Source organism: Haemorhous mexicanus, chromosome 3 (genome assembly GCF_027477595.1).
Source record: "Haemorhous mexicanus isolate bHaeMex1 chromosome 3, bHaeMex1.pri, whole genome shotgun sequence".
Classification (NCBI taxonomy): Eukaryota; Metazoa; Chordata; class Aves; order Passeriformes; family Fringillidae; genus Haemorhous; species Haemorhous mexicanus.
This window is the reverse complement of record NC_082343.1, coordinates 5,736,026-5,752,920: the sequence shown is the minus strand read 5'-3', so window position 1 is coordinate 5,752,920 and position 16,895 is coordinate 5,736,026. Positions and strand designations below refer to the sequence as shown.

Here is a 16,895-nt window from a genome sequence, read left to right as displayed (position 1 = left end):
TCACAAGTGTTTTCAAACATCTTTTAAAAGTTTAACATAGAGCTGTACTTCCTGGAAGAAGCAAGAAAAAGTAATTGCTTGAATCACAGTATTAGCTTCACAGACTAGAGAAACTCCAGAATTCACAGTGACAAAGGGACATGGGGTTCAGCACCTACATCTAGATGGACATGCACAAGACAACCACCTGCTGGGCTTGACCATGGCTTATTTCAGGCACCTGGGAAAGGCATCTTCCCCCTGTACCATGAAAGCCAGAGCAGGATGAGGGTTTGAGTGCTCAACTCCTAGCTCCTACCTTCTGGCCCAACAGAGGCATCAAAACAAAGCTCTGTCTGCTCCACTGCCAGGGGTGACAATCCTCCACTCAGCAAATGGGGAAGAAGAGACCTGCCTCCTGATGGTTCAGAGAGCCTGAACACTTCTATCTACTCACATATTTCCAAGATCATATAGAACTGCAGAATGGCTTGGATTGGAGATCTAAAAGGGTCTTGTTCCAACCCCCTGCTGTGGGCAGGGACACCTTCCACTACTCCAGGTTGCTCCAAGCCCTGTCCAACCTGGCCTTGGACATTTTCCAGGGATGGAGTAGCCACAGCTTCTCTGGGCACCTGTGCCAGGGGCCTGACCATCCTCACAGGGAAGAATTTCTTTTTAATATCCAATCTAAGCTAAACTTAGTCTCTGTCAGTCCCACCTTAAAACATTTCTTCCTTGTGGCAGAGTATCATGTACATCAAAGCTTGTGCTCATTTTGCTCAACGCTTCCAGAAAGCTTCAGCTGATTTCCAGGAGAGCAATTCTCTTTTCAGAGCTGGGGGAACACAAATTCTTTTGATAAACTCTTCTTCACATAATTCATTGAAAAGGATTGCATTTGTTCACCTAAAGCAACACACAAATAGGAAAAAATGGCAGAGAGATCTAAAAGTTGTTTGACCTAAAAAGTAAATATGAGACATGGAGTGCAAGACAGAAAAGTGATCTTAAAAGAACTGCAAAAGCTGTGATTTTTTTTAAAGCCATAAATATCTTTTAGGCTCTTTATCACAAAAAAAAAAACCCAAAAAAAGCAAATGTTAAGTAGTTTGTATACCACAAACAATGACAAATATATCTTCTTTTAATTCTAATGCAATAGCATTTTCTATCTGTGTTTGTTGCATCACCAATATGCTTAACAGGTATCTCTTTGAAAGAAAATAACTCCTTGTAATAGCAAGCAATGGTTTCATTATTCCCTATGAAACGTTTTGCAAAGTAAACTGCTGCTCAGGAGGCAGCCAATGCCAAAGAAACTACATCCTGCATTTCAGAGAATCAACAGAAAGGTTTCCATTGATGGCCATAATTACTGGAGTGAGTTCAGCACAGGGCATTAAATGGTGTGCAAGAAGAATCTGTAAGATCAGGAGCCCCTTAGGCTGTTATTCCAAGCTCCATTTAAAAGCTTGTGCTGTGGACCTCAGCTTCAGCACAGACCAAGGCACCAGGGCAATGATTAACCAGGGAACCAACACCCCTCTCTTTATTCTGGTGCTGACCTTATGCTCATCTTCGTGTGACACATTCAAAAGACAATATGTAAATGCCACTAATCTAATGGTTTAGCTATTAACTAAGGAACCAGATTATCAGAAATGCACCACACTTGGCACCTTGTTTTTTGGATAGCTCCCAGTGACAGAAGCTGCTCATTTCCAGTAGACAGTGTACTCAGCTCAGATGAAGAGCAGCCTAAGTTAAATATAGACTACTTTATTCCAGCTGAGTCCATGGTAAAGGCTCATATTTGAATCCCTTAATGAAAACTGTTAAGATGTAATCACCTGGGACACTTCTCAGTTTAGCCCTTAGCATTAGTTAGGAATAATTTCACCCTTTCTTCTTTATTCACACTTTCACCATATCACACGAAATAGTAAATTTTGGGGAGCACAAAAACTCAGGCTTTATACCAAACACTACGGACATAAGCATCAAAGAGACAAACCTAAACAGTGTGGCATCCTTAAAACAGAAAGATGTTTTGGGATTTCAGGAAGCATATGTGCCCTCTCTGGTCTATGCAGAGTCCAGAAGTACCAGAGTTAATGCACTCTTGTGATTTAAGAAACGGGCCTCACGTTTGGTGAGAACTTTGATGTGTAATTAGTTTTTGTTCCCCATGAAAATTGAGAACAGCACTGCCCTACATCAGAGGGTTTTCTCACTGAGTGAACCACTCAGAAGTGACAATTCCAGACACTGGAAATGGGGGTGACTCACAGGAACCCCTCAGTGTCAACAGCACACGTGCACAGGAAACAAAAGTGCTACCAGAGAAGTGGGAAAAGGTCCCAAGCTCCTGATCAGGCTGCAGGGAGGGCTGGACCAGCTGAATTCTGCAAGCCCCTTCTAACTTCTGGTTTCTGCAAAGACGTCACAAAGTGGGAAGGGAAAGGAATGGGGAAGTGTGTGTTGGGGAGGTTGGGTATTATTTTTGGTGGGGTTTTGGCTTTTTTTCTTTGCTTCTTTTGCAACACCAAATATCAGAGGAAAAGCATAAATTTTTCTCTTACTCAGTTTCACACGGGGTGGGGGGGGGAGACTTCCACTGCTCCAAAACATTTCATGACAAAGGAATTGCTAAATTACATACCCCAAAAAGAAGCACTAAGTCAAAAAGCATAATATCAGCTTAAATAATATAATATAAAGCTCAAATAATATCATCATTATAAAGCATAATCTGTTTAAATAATTAATAAATCAGACTTTTAACTTTGTATTTATTAGCAAATGACATACACCCAAATACAAAAAACTGTGTGAAAAAACAGCTAAACTTGGAGCAAACAAATTAATGTACTGTTGGAACTATATATCAATAGGAGGTTTAAAAATTTGGATGTGTGCTTTTTACAGGGAAAACTATTATTTACCTACCACTGGAAAATGTTTAAAAATGCCCTGAGCAGCCCACCTAGTAAGTGATATGCAAATATTTAACCAAGTTTAAACAAATGAGGAAAAATTGCAGTGATGGAACCTGATTTTTCACCCACTAAAGCAAGTACACTAAGTGTTGTAGGTCAGCTAGTGTGAAGCCAGTGAAATTCTTGAAAGGATCCATTTTCAAGCTGCCTGTTTAAGAATGCAAAGCATCCCACACCCTGAATTGCACCAGGTCAGCACCAAGTGCTGACTAACCTGAGGGCACTCCAGCTGCAGGCGTGGGTTTGCTTTCTGTTCAATAACAATTTTATTTGCAAGTCATTAGTTATATTTGCACTAGTGCTTTCTGACCAAGAGGTTAATTCAATCCAACAGACTGTATGAGGAAGATCACATGTGAGTTTTTGTGGTTGCACTGTTTATTTTAAACAGCTGGACATCAGACATGATGGACAGTTTGCTTCTTTATTCTCTAAGCACTCACTACTAATTTCTGAAGAATGCTGTAGATGCTTTAAGAAGCACTTTTTGTAGCACACTTCCAGTGTGGTTCCACACCCTTAAGGGTGCACAAACACAGCAAAAGATGAGGCTGAGTAGCAAGTAGAAGATTTATTTCTCAATGAACAAAAGAAAATATTTTCACTAGAAAAACTTTAAAAGAACAGTGCTTATGTTTTGACCTATTTGTTTTGGTTTATGCACAGAAGAGACTCCAGGAAAATCTGGCATTAGTTAAACCAAGGTCATCTGCTCTCCACACAAGGATGATCCATGTAACAACACTTCTGCCTACAACAGAGTTTTTACTGTCCTAACCTAGCTCAGATCCACTGGCAATGAACAGATAAGGTGCTAAGCTTGCATGGAGACAGGCTTGGGAACTGGGTTAGCCCCACTAGGGACTTGACACCTTCTGCACCACACAGCACAGCACTGCTAACCTGTATTACGTAGAGGGAAAGCCACCACTAGGCTCAGAATGTGTCATTTGTTCCCATAACAGACTGGAAAAAGCAGACTGAGCCATGAATGTGTGCCAGCTCACTGCTGCACAAGTGTGCCAACACAGCAAGCAGGATACACCCAAAGCACACATTCTCACTGTCCTGTCAGCTGTGCCATATACACATCAGAGGAGATGGAATGCCTAGACAAAATGCCTGCACTTATTTTGTGTTACTAGGAGGTTAAAAACCAAAACAAAATCACAAATCAAATCCTGGAGAGAAAAACTCTATTTGCACAGTCTATTTCTTGCCTGTTAGAGAGGATCTGGTTGGAGGCACAGGGGAGGCATGAATAGGGCAATAGAACAGTTCTTCAGAATCAAGCCTGCAGATAACATAATGCATGGTATTGCCTCTACCTGACCAACCTGGAAAAACCAGGAGGTCATTTTAAATTCTCAATATCATTTCAAATACTTCTATATTCCTCATAACAATCAGGTCTATAAGACTGGTTATAAAGAGTGACTGTTCTATAAAAGCCATGCACAACTTTGGTCAACTATACTTTGAAACACTAAGTTTTCTTTTTATTTTTCATACAACTACTGAACTACTGCCTATATGTGGGACTGGAGAGGTGGAGGGATTCACCTTGGAGATGTTTTCTTTTTGAGGGACAAGGGAGTTCCAGATATTCAAATATTTAGAATCTACAACTTCATTTCCAAATATATGTTCATCAAACAAAAGAGAAAAGTCAATCATAACATATGACTCTGACAAACAGTCTTAAATGTTTCTCCTTCCATCCTACTTCTTTATGGAAAAAAAATATTAAATAGTAAAAACAAGGTTATGACACACAGCAATGAAACCCAGGAAATTCAAAACTGACGGCTGTTGAAATATCTGTCTCAAGTTAATTCCACTCCTCTTCCTGTTTTCTATACATGCACATGCAAGGGACTGGCAATGTCAGCCTCAACCAAACTTCCTGGCTCGGGTCCCAACCTGTGTAACTTCGAAGTCACGTACACACAGGTCACCCTTCCTGTCCTCACGGGGCTCTTCTTGATCCTCCTTCCGAGGACAATTGTTCCCTCAGACTTCTCCCTGCAACTCTTCCCTCTGATAACCCCATCACCTTCTGTCAACAGCTGACTTGTAAATTCATCAGCAGTGCAAAGGTTACTGCTGCTTTCCGAACCCTCTTCCCTTTTCCCCTCACTAGTAGCATCCTCTTATTCTGCTGATCCCGTGCCACAGCCCCTACACCCAGCTTGACTTCACTCTTGCAGCTGAATCCCTGGGGATACAGCCTCATGGCTTTGCCAGCTTCCTTCCCTGAACCTGTACGGTTTCCATCCACCAATCCAATCCTCCTGCTTTTCAATTTTCACTGTTTCTTCTTCCTACTAAAGTTCCTCTCCTTTTCTACCCCTTTTTCCCAAGCCATGTGCATAAGGATCCCAGACAGGCAGGATTTCATATTCATAGAATCATAGAACAGTCTAGGTTGGAAGGGGTCCTAAAGGTAATCTAGTTCCACCCCCCGTGCCATGGACAGGGATACCTTCCACGAGAAGGTGGACACCACGCACGTTCCACAACACCTTCACTTATGCAGGTTTGAGGAGCCTTCTCATCCCTTCCCCTTCTTCCATCACATTTGTTTTCAAAAAGGTGGACCAAGATCATCACACCCTACTAATTTCCCCATCTGCTTCTTTCCTCCAATCCCTTGAAAGGCCAGGACACATACAGCCCACAGATAAAGAGGGAGGAATTGATGCCACAGCACCAGCTGGCTCTAACAGCAAGGAGAACAGCTTAAACCCTCTCCCAGGCTGTCTCCTTCCAGACTAGGAGGAATGAAGGTCCTCCCCAGGTTTTGGGATGAGCACTTCTCCCTCCTCTAACTTCTTTTTGATCCCCCAGTTGAATGGTGGATATCATAAAAACCAAACTTTCCTTCCTCAGCAGCATCAGCAGTCAAATCAAGACCCATTTTATTAGAACTAAAAAGTTTCTCCTTACTCACTGGATTAATGAGTTCATAGAAACTCTTAGCAGGGGAACTTCTGAAGAAAGAAGCGTGGGTGTTTAGCTCTTCTCTGTTAGTTTGCTTGTGTAAACAATTTGTTTTTTCTCTCCTGGGACACTGTGTTTTGAAATAGGCTTTTTAGAAGGCAATAAACCTCATTTGCTGAAATGGTGAAACTGGGTCCAAGTACTGCCAAAAGCAGAGCATTCCAAACACATTGGTGATTCCACATAATTACTGTATGGGGGGTTATGTTACACACATAGATCAGACTATCTGTCAGTGTCACTTTTATCTTTCAGATCTGAACCAAATGCAATCAAACCCAGAAAGTGTAAGGCAGCAGTCAGGTGACAGGCTGTTTCCTAGGGTTTAATTCTTGCTGACACACTGGTACCAAAAGATTCCCATGACTGCTGGCAACAAACATTGACAATCACTGTGTATGGGGAGCTCAGACTAAGCATAGTGAGATACATATTTACTAAGTCCTTTTTAAAATGAAAAATTAAATTGTTTAACAGCTAGTAAATTCCATCACTCCCGTTCGCAGATAATAAAGAGGAAGCTGCCAATAGGTGAAAATATTTCTTAGGTTACATAGCACAGTTTCAAGACTTAACATAGCATTAGTTTATTGCTTCTACATCTGGTGCCAGTTATTTTTATGCAGTTTCTTTGTATAAATTCAACAACTTCCAGGTCTATCAACCACTCTTAAAATAAACCCCAACAAGTTCATTTCTGTCCTCTGTACCTCAGCTATGATGTATCCCCTGCACAAACGCGAACCCATGTCCCTGGGGAGGCACAAATCTTTCTAGTAACTTGACGGGCTGTTATTGAGCTAGGGGAACTCAATCCAGCCCTAAAATCAATCTTTTCGTTCCCAGTCAGTCTGCCTTTGTTCCAAAACCACAGCTCCAAAGGGCAAATCAAGGAGAAAACAAACACCTTCCACAGTTTGTAGACCATGACCTCAAGTGGCCAGGACTGCTGTCCTGCATCTCCTCCTACTTGCAAAGTTCTGTTCCTGCCTACTGGAGAAGGTGAACATGAACAATGCCCAGCAAGGAGCTGGCATCAGCCTCCCCCTCTGCTCTGTCCATCCTGCCAATGATGCCTCAGCCTAAGCTTCCCACCACTGCTTCTGTGTACAGCAAACATGGGCTACCCCACACTACCAGCACTGTAGAATTCTGCAGCAGGAGTTACTTGTTTGAAACCTGCATGTTCAATGAACTTCTGGCAGTTCCTACTTGTTAATCTCTTGATCAGAAATAGATTCCAAGCCCAGCAGCACCTTCAAACAACTGTCATGCCTCTTGGCACCTTGCCACACAAAAGCATCTCTCTCCAAAATCTCCTAAAACACACAGTAAATCCCCACAGAAACCCTGCACAAACACATTTCACACCTACACACAAATTACACTATCAACTCAGGCCTAGAAAAGTAAAAGTTCAATTTACCATTCTACAGCCACTAAGGCTGTAATGTAAGAAACTCTGCCAAAGAAATTATAATTTTGCCAACTGCCCCAGACATTTACAGGCAGCCTTGGAAGATCTAACCTTGAAGTGATGGCCATCCTATGTGCAGTTTGGAGTTAGCCTACACTTACACACCACAAGCTCAGGGACTCAATGGGGCAGGTGCTTTGCTGAAATGGACCTGTAGGAGGAAGATCTAAGCCTTGCTGTGAATGACTATTTGAAAGGCAGGGAAAAGACTGGAAATGGGTTTAAATAGCCAAGAAACAACCATGTTGCCTTCAGTTAAAAGCTGGCCAGCTTGAGGTCTGTGCTGGCCACCAGACAGTGGATGAACAGAAGGAAAGGATTCCATAAAGTGCCAGAAAAGTCACCCTGCAGGAGTCATACAGAATCAACTTTTCCAAAACTTGACACAAGCTACTCTTCTTCGGAGTTTGTACGTTCAGTTTGCACACCTTGTAAAAAGATGTCAGAGACCATGTATCCAAGCTGTGAGTGACAAGGCCTGATGTTTTATCTTTGTCTAGACCTCGCGCTCATTTCCAGAGTTAAACTTGGTCTGTTGGCCTGAATTTGTGCTACTTTGAGAAAATGCATCAACCAGGAAAAGCATGAATAGAGAAAAACTGATGGACCATTCATAGCTAAAATTAGATCTATAGTATGTAAACACTTTGCTGGATGGAAAGCTTACTGGCAAATGAGCTGAACCTACAAAAATTTACCTTTCTTAAATTTCTTTTCCTTCTAATGCATCAGATTTCAGCAAAATGTTCCAAAGGAAGGTTTCCACTAGCAAAATAAAGGCTGTCTTGCCACTCTGTTGGGCCCAAGGGCAGGCCCTGCCTCGAGACAGGGCAAATGCCTGTAACCAGCATTACAGTCTGATCCCATGCAGCAAAGGAATATCCCCATGGACAGAACTGTGCAGGGAACACAACACCCACCTGCATGTGGGAACTGGAAGGCCCAGAAACAAAAACCCCAAGAGTCTTCTCATCATGACTGGTGCATTGCCTCCCAGCAGGAGTTTTAACCAAACTGAGGAACACAGGCCTTTGTGAAGGAAAAGGTGGTATGAAACAACCTTGATATTGAGACTACTTTCTTCAATTCACTGCTTCCAAGTTATGGTTTCAATCCAGCATTCCTCAGTTAAATATACTACCCAGCTAACCCCTAGGCCCAAGACTTTCTCAGTTTTACATTCCATACTCCTGTGATGCAGCCAGGAACATTATTGAGATTATATGAGATAACACTCTTTTAGTTAAGATCAGAATATTGATAGTAACTACTGAAAACCAACTCTGTATGTTCCCACTGTATGTTCTTAGAACACATAAAACAATGAAAAGCAACACACAGAGAATCAGTGGAACTACCACATTATTATGCATTCCTTGCCCTGAATAAACCTTAATTAAAAGCCTGAATTTAGACATAGCTCTCAGGGTGCCATACTAAAAAGGAGAAAAAAAGCAGCTGCCTCCTCTGGCTCACTGTGGAGTAGTGAAAGCCATGGTTCTCTGAGACACAGCAAACAGAAGGCCACCAGCAGCCCAGGAAGGTGCCCAGTGTGTCTGTCCAGAGTACACCACTGCAGCAAGGATGGAATCACACAAGACCCAGCTAAAACCTTTCTCTGGCTTCCAGAGGTGTTGTAAACCACATGGGAACACACCATAGCTACCACGCTGTATCACCATAAGTGATAGCTAACATATGCCCAAGCATTCATGAATACCAAGGGATGAAAATATATTTTCCATATAAACATCAAAAAATAACATATAACAATAATAAATATAACAAACAACAATAAATATAACAAACCAAATATTTACCTTGGCAGATCATTATCTTCTAGCAAAAAATGTACAATAAAGGTGAACATTTAAGGAGACATACTGCAAAACAGATGCTGAAAATATCCATGTAGGGCTTCCTGCCAAAGTGGAGGAACTATGCATCTATCAGTGTAACAAACATGAACCAAGAATTTTTATGGTAGCACTAAATAGAAACTTTGAACTATCCAAAGGAAAGCCAGCTGCTGGCTTGATGGTGAACTCATTTTTCCCTCTGCTAAAAATTCCAAGCACTACAGTTTGCAGAGGATATACTACATAAATGAAGAACACCACCACAAGTTAGAACTGAGCCTTTCTACCAAACTCCTCAAATATCATTTCCTAAAGTTCCAGCTACTTAAAAGCAGTTTACAAAGACTTCACCAGCAATTCCCAGCTCTAACACACATTCAGAGAAACACTTCAGGATGAATTTTACTGCACCTACTATTTAAGTCAATCAAGTTCAAGCCCCCAGCATATTTTCTACTTCCACCTCCCAAAACTGAACTCTCATAAACTCCCAAAACAAACATCATTTTACCAGCTGTATTTAGATAAATCTAATAAAACCAAAGTAAAAATTTAGGGATATGCTGTGGCACAGGTGCATATACAACTTAAATAACCTAGAACACCCTAAAGGTTCCTAGTCATGCATCCAGACAGTTGTGGCCCTTAGCAAACACACAAAGAACCCCGCTTCCTTCTCCTAAGCTATTCAGTGTGTCCAAAGTCCGATTTTTATTCTTGCATTAACTACCAAGAATGCTGTGAGTAAATTATTTTTTTTTTAAATCCCCAGCTGTAGCTAAAATAGCTTATTACAACATTTACTGGGGGCTGACATTTCATAGCTGCCAATATCTAACTGCTTTTCGAAAAAAATTACAAGTCTCAGCAAGTTATGCAGCATAAATCCTGCCAAGGCCCCAGCTGGCACAAGGATGCATGTTTATCTTTCTGAAGGTTATGGTTTTGGTTTGTGGCTGCATTAAAAAAAAAAAAATCAGTTAAAAAACTTAACTTCTTTGCAAAAGACGGTGAGCAGTTTCCCACACGAGCCAGATCCAAAACTGGCAGCAGGCATCCCCAAGCCTTTTTTAATTACTGAGTTAAAATTATCACAAGGCTCACAAAGCTGGAGTACACAGCAGCACCTTGCTACACTGGCTCAGGCACACAGGTTGGGCTGGAACACAACAGCTCAGAATTCCATCCACTGCTCCATATAGGAGAAACAAATTCCCAGTGCCACAGCATCTGGCTTTGCACTGAGTACCTGCAGGGCAGCAAGATAAAAAAGGGTACTTGTAAACAGCATTTCTCCAGGCACTGGCTCCCTGTGCTGCTCTGACCACTCACTCAGATCTGCCTTCTTCCATGCCCCTGTGCCCCACAGCCCCAAGTCCTCACCTGAACTAGGGAGTCAAGTCAATGCTGCCCTTGCTTTCCACACATTCCCTCCCAAACGCATTTAAAGACACGTCTTGGCAGGTGCTCAAAAATCATCATCCATCAGGAGAAAATACTAAACAAAGGATTTACAGGAAGACAAGGCTACAGATCCACAGTCAGGTTAAGAAGGGAATGTCAGCATATGCAGCACACATCAAACATAAAAGCAAAACCAGTAAGGTTCTGGGTTATTTTCACATTAAAAGCATGTATGTTTCAACAAAGTCAGCACTGAGGAGCCCTGGAGTTAATTCCTGGAAAGCACAGATTTCTATTTAGCAAATACAAAGTAGAAGCCAAAAACATCATTTTTGATACCAAAAAAAAAAAAAAGTGCAAAAGAACCATTTCAAAGTCAAAAAAGTATCTGGCTATTATGGTCTTTTTCTTTTCCTGTACAAGCCACTTGTGAGACCTTGTTTAGAGCACTGTATTTAGTTCTGGGCATCTGGCCAGATGACATTCACATTCTGGAGCTGGTGGAGTGAGGAAAAAGAATAGTTTTGGGGTTTTTTTGAGAAAAGTCCCTCAGAAAAGAGTTGTGTCTCCATCCAAGCATGTATACATGAGACTGGGGAGGTAACATCTCTCACCAGAGTCAATCTGCAGTGCTCTGCCAGTTGCAAAGGAGCAACAGCAATTTGCAGCAAAAGATTTGTCCTTTTGTTTCTGAATACCATACAAAACAATCCAGTGCTTTCAGACTTTGCACGACACAGAAAGGCAACACCTGCTTATGTGCAAAGCAGGGCTTTTACTTTTCAAAAACAAGTTACAGATAAGACATCTTCCAAGAACAGTCATTTACAAGACTGTCTCGAAAACTTTGTTCCAAGATCAGGAGGAAAAATGTCATTTTCTCACCCCACCTCACATTATACACAGTTTTCACAGACCAGAATCCTCCCCTGTGCAGCATCATGACCTGTTTTCTCACACAACACCCAACACAAACAGGTGCACTAATTCCAAACAGTATAATGACAATTACATATTACAAAATGCTGTTATTCCTGCCAGAGGACTGGTAGGACTCCAGGAACTTCCTTTTGCTATTTTCACTCTATCACTGTGAGATCTTCATACTCCTCTCCCATATTTATGTTGATGGCAGAATCCTTACCAGCTCCAAAAGAAACAGTACAACATTAATGCACAACAATTTTCAACTGAGCTAATTGTTTAGATCAAAATTTCCAAAAAAAACCAGAATTAACCTAATGACAGAACATGACTGCAGCTACACAATTTCTTTTCTGTTATGTGTAGTTTCGTACAAACATGGTTTTAGCCATCCAGCAAAATTTTACTTTTTAAAGTAAAAAAAAAAAAAACAGAATGAACCTAATGACAGAACAAGACTGCAGCTCCACAATTTCTTTTCTGTTATGTGTAGTTTCGTAGAAACACTGTTTTAGCCATCCAGCAAAATTTTCAATTTTAGTTTAAAAAGTAAACAATGGGTTCTATGTATGCAGGCTCATAAAATCCACATAAGGCAACTAAAAGTTACATGGATAAAGCCAAGCTCTTGGGCATTCACAACAGCAAAAATTCTGAAGCAACTCCCCTGAAGTCAATAAAGGATAAAACATACTGTCAGCAGAGGATAACTGGGCCCACCCTCCTTTGACTAAAGAAGGATCCTCATAAGGAATGCACTTCACAAGCATGAGACAACCTGGGAATGCTATGCTACACTATTATGCTTTTTGTTTTGCCTGAAAACTTTAGGCAGCTGAAACAGGCAGCTACAAACACTTCCATGCAGAGACTCTTGCCCTGCCTGCTTGGGCACAGGGCAGTAGAGTGCACTTTACACACACTTTTCCCAGCAGCACAACAACCCAAATGACAAAAGGACCTGTGCTTCTGTACTGCACATACCTCCACTTCTGTCTCACCAGTCACATCACCAGCTGAGACAGGGGATGCTTTTTGGGGCAGAATGCCCAGCATGGAGGCAGCCATGGACTGCTGTGGTGTGCCTACAGGTCCTTCACCACCTTCCATTTCTGCAGCAGCCTTCTAGAGCAAGGAGGCAGAGAAACAACTGGGTTTGCCTCAGTATACCAACGAAAAGGTCCTTGAAGCCAAATTAACACAGGCTGGGTTATGGCACAGCATGTCTCCCTGCCAGGTAAGGATCACACAGGGCCCAGACCAAAAACAGGATCAGACTCTACAGCCAAGAATGCAAAGCAGCAGCAGCAGCTGCTCTTCCACAAACAAACCATGTCATGGCTCACAGCAGCTGAGACAAAGAAAATTCCACGTCCCTGACAGCTCTTCCTCCTTGTCCTGCTCCAGCTGCAAATGCTCAGGACTCCTGAATACGTATGGTAAGGTGAACCAGAGCACCTCAGCACTGGCTAACTGCAGGTGGTAGAGTATCAGTAGCAGTAATGTCCACAGTAGTCCTACTCTGGATCACAGGCACCATAAATGCTAAGAAGCATCCATGACCTCCTTTGCAGCTGCCAGTAATGTGCTCCATGAGAAGACACAGGGTAACTGCATTGCATTAAGTGCACTGATGTAGCATTTACTGTGTCAGAAGAAATTTAGTTTCAATGTTCTGAAGTAAAGCAAGTATTAAAAAACTAGAGCCTCATATCCATCCAATTCATACTAAAACATCTGTGTTTTGCTTCAACGTAACACAGGGTACTGAATATTCAGCTACACTTCCAACCCCTCTCCTGATAGGCATTACCGACTGGGTGGTGACTCAGACAAAAAAAAAGGTAACTGGCATGCTTGACTCTGCCTAGCATTGTCTCCACAGCAACTCCTCACAGAGGAATTTTAGAGAGTTTTTTGGAGACACATCTTGAGAAATCTCCAGTTGCGTATTAGAGGTAGGTAAAGCCTCTTACTCCCTTACTCTTAAACCTCTTACTCTTGAGATCTGTATGGTATGCCAAATATTTATTACAGCCACAGGCAAGAGCTACACAACCACAGAGCCTGCAATACATTTGACCAAGAACCAGTTTTCTGTGTGCTGCTCCACCAATGTTTGAAGTCACTGTGTCTGCAAGGTAAGAGCATGATTTTGCTGTCTATCTCCTTTCTCCTCCTGATACAAAGTCTCTTAGTGATCCTACAGAAACAATAAACTGTAGCCGTGGTTTAGTGAGATGTTAAGAAAAGACCTGAGTCCATATCTACTTGATACAGTACTCCATCAATCCCCTGCAGCTGATGGGAGATGAATTACCTCCCATTGTTCTCCTATATAACAGCAGCTGTTAAACTGCTATAGTAAAAGCACTGTTCTTTTCAAGGCAGTAGGTCCCTTCTGAAAAAATTCAGTCACCCTACTGATCATTCAGTCTCTCAGTAGCCACTGCTTGAACTAGCTTTAAAAACAACTCAAAAATGCCCCAGTAGTTAAGTAGAAGAGCTAGCCTTCTTCTACACCAAGAGCAACAGGAGCCACCCCTCCTGGTCCTGTCAGCCACACACCAGCACACCTGTCCAGCTGCCCACTCACCAAATGCCTTAGCAAGGGTGGGAGAAGGGGACACTGGAGCAGAGCTTCACACAGACACCAGAACTACTTTCCTAGAGGTGCAGTGACAGAGTGATCCACCACAGTTTGCTCACAAGAGCCCCCCAAGACACTGTATCCAGCTGTGCCAGCAGCAAGGGCTGCCAACAGATCCCTGGCCAGCACAGCCTCATTCCACTTCCTCTTGCTGATCTAATTAAATAGTCAGGCCCCAAGGAATAAATTGGTATTTTTGGAGCTAAACAGATCTGAAGCTAATGAACCTTAATATAGATCTGGCCTGAGGAAAGTCAAGGGTTTGGTTGCACGGCTATACTGGCATACTTTTACCACAACAAAACACAGCATTACTCATGGAACCAGTGCAGACACAGCTGAATTGAACACAGAGCTGATGTGGAGCAGCAGAGTCATGGCTGTTAAGCCCTTGCCTTTCCAAGCACTGCCCCATGAGCCTTCCAGCCCCAGCCTAGCAAACACAAACCTCTTCAGGTACCATAACTCCACTCACCCAACCAGTTCCTCATCTGTTACCCCAAGCTATCCTCTGAGAAAGGGATAAAGGGCTCCGGCCAGCACTGTCCTGCTCACCCCCCAGGGCTTCTGCTGTCACACAAATACTTGGTGGAAATTCTGCTCTGCTTGCTCCTCATCAACTCAGCTGGGCTGCCAAAGGCACGTAAAGACATTCCTTATTTAACAAGGCTGAAGAGTTACACTTTGGGAAATCAGCAAATAAAACAAATGAGAGGAGAGTAACCTGAAAAGATGGGAAGACGAGCTCACAGAGGATAACACACTGTCTGCTTTTCTGCATCTACCAAATCACACCCGCGCGATCTAAAACAAACTTTTGATGCAATATTTACAAGGAAACACTTCAGAAGAGGACGCAGCCAGACATACACCCCATGCCCGCGTTTTAGCCCCAGGAGCCCAGGTTTCAGCCAGCAAAGGGAGCAGATGCCCGCACTGAGGACTCCTCGCGGAGCAGGGGCTCGACTCCTGCCCACGGCGGGCGCTGCCGCGGCAGTGCCAGGGCCGGGGCCGCACCGCGGGATCGCACCGCGCTGCCCTCAAGCGAGCCCGGGACACCCGAGGGGACGGGGAGGCGGCGGGACGGACACCAGCAAAGTGCCCAGCCCCAGGGCCCGCGGGGACCGGCCCGACCCGGCCGCCCTTGGCTGGGAAAGGGGCATACTCTGGTGAGAGCAAGGCGAGGACAACGCTGCCCCGCGGCACCGGCGGCTGCCAGCGCTCGGCTGGGCCCGGCCCTCCCGCTCCCGCGGCGCTTTCGCGGGGGGGTTTCGATCGGGCCCCGCGAACAGCACGGACAGACACGACCCCCGCACGGGCCGGCGCCCTTCCCTCACCTCGCTTCGCCTCACGTCGTCTCCCGCGCGTCGGCGGCAGCGCCGGTCAGCGCAGTCGGAGCCGCCCCGGCCGGCCGGGCCGGGCGGAGGCGCGGGGATGGGCCGGCTCTGGGCCGCCGCTCCGCTGCCCCGGGCCCGGCCCCTGCGCATGCGCCGCTCCCGCAACGCGCTCCGCCCCCGCCGGGGACAGCACGGAGCCGGGCGGGCAGAGCCCCTCGGGGCACCGGGGACAGCCCGGGCACGGAGCCGGGCGGGCAGAGCCGCTCGGGGCACCGGGGACAGCCCGGGCACGGAGCCGGGCGGGCAGAGGCCCTCAGGGCACCGGGGACAGCCCCGGCACGGCAGAGCCCCTCAGGGCACCGGGGACAGCCCGGGCACGGAGCCGGACCGGGCAGAGCCCCTCGGGGCATTGGGGACAGCCCCGGCACGGAGCCGGGCGGGCAGAGCCCCTCGGGGCACCGGGGACAGCCCCGGCACGGAGCCGGGCGGGCAGAGCCCCTCGGGGCACCGGGGACAGCCCGGGCACGGAGCCGGGCGGGCAGAGCCCCTCGGGGCACCGGGGACAGCCCGGGCACGGAGCCGGGCGGGCAGAGCCCCTCGGGGCACCGGGGACAGCCCGGGCACGGAGCCGGGCGGGCTCTGCGCCTCAGCGCACCTGCTCGTGGGGCGGGGTGGCCTCACAGACGTCTCCAAGTCAGCAGGACCCGGGCGATGGGCACAGTTCTCCGACTTGGGCCAAAGAAACTGGTTGAGATCATTCGCAGCCTCGATGTTATTAGGCTGTGTGTTTTCCAGAGCTCGTTCCAGGCTGCATTTCAGTGCAAGTTATCTCAATAACAAAACAATGAGAGCAACATTTCCCTTCAATTCTGGCAGCTGCCAGCAGTGCCCATTAAGAATGCCAGTGACCACAGTGAGGAGCAGCTGCTGCATCAAGCTTGGTTACAAACACGTTCATACACAATCATAGACACACCACAGTGGCAAAATCTGCTTAAAAGGGGCATAAACACTTCCAAAATCGAGACCACTAAAATGAAAGGTAGATGCTTACCTAGCTTTTAGGAAGCAGGACAAAGGAATGCTGTCTCATGTCCAAGATGATTTTTATATTAATCCATGGCTTCTGTGAAAGCTCCCATTTATCTTCAGGCCCAAGAGCCCTGGTTGGCCCCGCTGAGCAGCTCCTGTTGCTGCAGCTTCCAGGCAATTTACAGCTGCCTTTTGAGAGAGGCGAGAACTCTGGCATGAGCTGAGCAG

The 16,895-nt window shown here is 45.1% G+C and overlaps 1 protein-coding gene across 4 annotated transcripts in view; it reads right to left on the bottom strand.

Annotated features, from left to right (window-relative positions):
- Positions 1-16,895, bottom strand: part of RIN2 (Ras and Rab interactor 2) — a 63,033-nt gene extending 46,138 nt beyond the window's left edge. For 2 of the 4 annotated variants that reach the window (XM_059840637.1, XM_059840642.1), the window contains exon 1: positions 15,636-15,760. The gene's annotated coding sequence lies outside the window, so the exon portion shown is untranslated. Of the gene's footprint in view, positions 1-15,635; positions 15,761-16,689 lie in introns of those variants that run through there. The other 2 variants (XM_059840638.1, XM_059840640.1) reach the window with 2 other exon arrangements.